At 43.5% G+C, this 3,826-nt stretch overlaps 1 pseudogene; it reads right to left on the reverse strand.

Annotated features, from left to right (window-relative positions):
* Positions 1-1,626: 1,626 nt before the first annotated feature.
* Positions 1,627-1,745, reverse strand: LOC120604677 (uncharacterized; annotated as a pseudogene).
* Positions 1,746-3,826: the final 2,081 nt, after the last annotated feature.

Consider the following 3,826-nt stretch of genomic DNA (forward strand, 5'->3'; position numbering starts at 1 on the left):
TGGACCTAAAAGTCCAAGTCTAATCTTAGCGGACGCTATTGATGGAAATTTAATCAATAAATGCTTTGCCTCAGGAGACCTGTGGCTTCCATACCTTTGCTCCACCAGGAGAGAAAATAGGAGCAGGTCCCTTACTCATAAGGTATAAACCAGAGGCAGCTACATTTTAAAGTGTGGCAGTAACAGGGAACAGGTGAAAAGCAGAGGAGATGTACTGGGCTGTCATGTAATGTTGTGGGGACAAACGACAAAGACAGAGGCATGGGAGGCACACTGCACTCTGCCCTGCAGAGAACCAGTACTGTGGTGTTTATGCTTCAGATGCAGGCTGTGTGGCCAGAGGCCATTGTAGGTTTGAGTTGTTACCTGAATGAACTTTGGAGAGTTATGAACCTAGGTTTGAATCTCAACAGTTTACAACTGGTGGTGTGAACTTAAGCCAGTGTCTCACTGTGACTTTTCTGCGCTTTTGTTTTTTTACCTGATAAAATGAAAAGAACAGAATACACACTTTATTTTATTGGATGAATTAAATGTGATAATATGAGCGTTTACTATAGTGCATAATAAGTGCTCAGCAAATGGTGGTGTCTTTGTTTTTACTATTATTATTATTGGTTCTGTGTATGTCAAGAGGCATTTGTTGGAGGCAATAGCATACGGTACTCAAATTAACCTTTGCATGTGGCTTGAGCTTGTGCCCTCTGTGTATTCTCTGTGATAGCCAATCCCTGTGGGGGGCCCAGGCCATATCAAAATTGATTTAGCTTGAACTGTGCTTGGCAACTAGTGTCACTGGTTCCACTGAGGCTCAACTGAAACCAGTTCCCAACAGAGGAGATGTCATGGACAGCAGCAAAAACGAGGAGTTGTTAAAAAGAAACAGAAGTTGATACAGTGAAGAAGTTTCATCAGATTTCATCTGTCTTTTATTTCACCACCCTCTTTTTATTTCAATCACCTCTGCAAGGTAACACACCTGAATAAATATTAACAATTCAAACCACAGAGTTTTAGTGAGCCTAGCACAGTCCCAGGCTCAGAAATACATGAGATAAATGACACTAAGGCGCTGCTAATGTATAAGGAAAAACGAATACAAACGCAAACACGCAATAAATAATTTCTCAGTGGAAAAGCATGAACGAAGATTATTAGCAACTATAGTTAATCTTTATTGAGTTCTTGCTTGGTACCAGGTGCTGCTCTTAGTACTTTACATGGATAAACTTGTTCAATTATAACATAAGGAACTCACTGTTGTAGAGTCAACCTTTGGGGGGCAGCTTTGAAACCAGACCCTAGGGTGCACAGGTAGCCACTGACATTAGACATTAGTGCATAGCTGGCTCCTGGCTTTCTGCTGGTGATGCGCACGCCCTATTGTCAGAGCGTTCAATAATCAGAAGAGGATTCCTCAGCAATCAATTTCCAGTGACATGACACTGCAGAAGTCTTTGTGCAGCTGTCAGAAATGATCATTACCTTCTGCTGTTATCAACCTTTGCTCTTTGTTTTTATTTATTTTTTTTTTTTAGGCAAGGCAACCCTTGGGTTGACCTCACAGATTGCAAGGGCCTTGTTCAGCTTACAATCCCTTATTTTTTATTTTTTTAAAATTTTTTACACCTACAGCACCTGGTATTCCTAGGTGGTCTCCCATCCAAGTACTAACCAGACCCGACACTGCTTAGCTTCCCAGATCAGACTGGATCGGGCTTGTTCAGAGTGGCTTGGCCGTAGACGACCTTTGCTCTTTGAATCTTCCTTTTAAGAGAGGGAATTGGCCTTGCGTGCAGCTTCGAGGCCGCTTAGCTTTTTTAACTTCTTGTGCGGTTCGGAGACGCGCACAAGCGCGCGCTCAGGGAGCTGTTCTCCGTACTGAAGCGGGTCCAGCCCCTCGCTAACCCCGGATGCGCGTACTTGAGCCTCCCAGACCAGCTTCTCTGGGTTAGCCAAGGCTGCTCTTACTCACTTTTTGCTGAGAAATGAATAATTTCTGCACCATTTAGGGATGGGCTGAAACCTTATCTCCGGGGTCGGGGTGGAGTGAGTGCGTCGGTGGATTTAACCCTGGGGGAACTGATAATTCCGCTTCGGCGTCTCCTGTTGAGTTTGCCTTAGCGCCCACCAGAGGAGCTGCGGGACCGACTGCACGGAGGCGTCTTGGTGCTTCCCTGGCTGTGAGATAAAGGCAGGCTCTTTACGCTTTGCTATTGGGATGCGGGCCACTCAATGACGTGCGGGGTGAAACCAGCTCTGAGTGGTTGTTCTTTAGGGTTCACACTTTAAATCTTTCGGTTCACATTCTGATTTTATCTGGATTAATTTAATTTTCGTAGTAGATACCAATAGCTCTAGGTGGCGAGTTTCCAAAGACAGAAAAGAGCGCCCCCTCCTTTTTCATTATATCCTTTCTTTCAGTAAAATGAAAGTTTAGGTTACGTCTATAAATGGGAAGAAAGAAAACCAGTTGTCTCAGCAAGCTGCATCCCTCTCTGACTGGGTCAGGTATGGGGAAGTGCAAAGGCTTCTCCGGGAAACCAAATTAAATGAGTTCAAACTGGGCCAAGCCAGAAACTCGAGAGGGTGTTGGAAAGTCCTAGTCCCTGAAGGAGGCCAGTATATATTAAGATTCCTGAGTCAACTTTGTGCCCATTGCAGCCGGCCTCTTCTCATCCTCTCCACAGATCCCGCTCTGGTCCAAGCCACCAATATTTCCTTAGTGTGATTGCACAACCTCCTACGTGGCCTTCCTTCCCCCATTCTTGCTCTACAGCCCCCTTTCCACGGAGCAGCCAACACTGACTTAAAAATTAAACCCGACCAAACACCCCTTGCTTAAAAGTCTCCAAAGACTTCCCAGTCACCCTCAGAAGGAAACCCACATTCCTCACCATGGCTTGAGAGGCCAGCTTGAGGTAGTCTTCCCTGACCCTGACACCTCTCCCACAACTTGCTTCCTCCTCCTCTGGGCTCAGCCACCCTGGACTCAAATACAGTGGTATCCCATATACCCTTTACCCAGTTTCCTTTAATGTAAGATCTTATAAGACCATACCACAGCCAGGATGTTGATATCAATACAGTCAAGATAAAAACATTCCCATCTCCACAACCTTGTGTTGCCCTTTTATAGCTACACCTACTTCTCTCTTAATCTTACTGAGTCCTAAACTGTGGCAACCACTGATTTGTTTGGTTCTATGATTTCATTATTTCAAGAACGTTATAAAAATGAATTTGTTAGTATGTTTATTAGTCAGGGTTCTCCAGAGAAACAGAACCAATAGGTTGTGTGTGTGTTGTATGTGTATATATTGTGTATGTGTATGTATATGTGTATATATATACATACATACACAACCTCTATCTATCATCTATCTATCATCTGTAGAGACTGATTTATTTTAAAGAATTGTCTCGCACAATTGTGGCGGTATGGTGAGATCAAAATCTGGTTGAGGAGTTCAGTTCAAGTCCAAAGAGTTCAGTTCAAGTCCAAAGGAAGCAGGAGAATTCGTCCTTGCTCAGGGGAGGTCAACCTTTGTTTTATCAAACTGTTAGCTGATTGGATGACTCACCACATTCTGGAAGTTAATATGCATTACTCAAAGTCCACTGATTTAAATGTAAAGCTCATCCAAAACACTCTCACAGAAACATCCACAATAATGTTTGACCAAATATTTGGGTACCGTGGCCCTGCTAAGTTGACAAGTCAAACTAATCATCACAGCATGTAACCTTTGAGATTGGCTTTTTTTACTCAGTATTATTCCCTCAAGATACATCCAAGTTGTTTTGTGTATCAATAGTTTGTTGG

Source organism: Pteropus medius, unplaced genomic scaffold (assembly GCF_902729225.1).
Source record: "Pteropus medius unplaced genomic scaffold, Ma_sr-lr_union100, whole genome shotgun sequence".
NCBI classification, from domain to species: Eukaryota; Metazoa; Chordata; class Mammalia; order Chiroptera; family Pteropodidae; genus Pteropus; species Pteropus medius.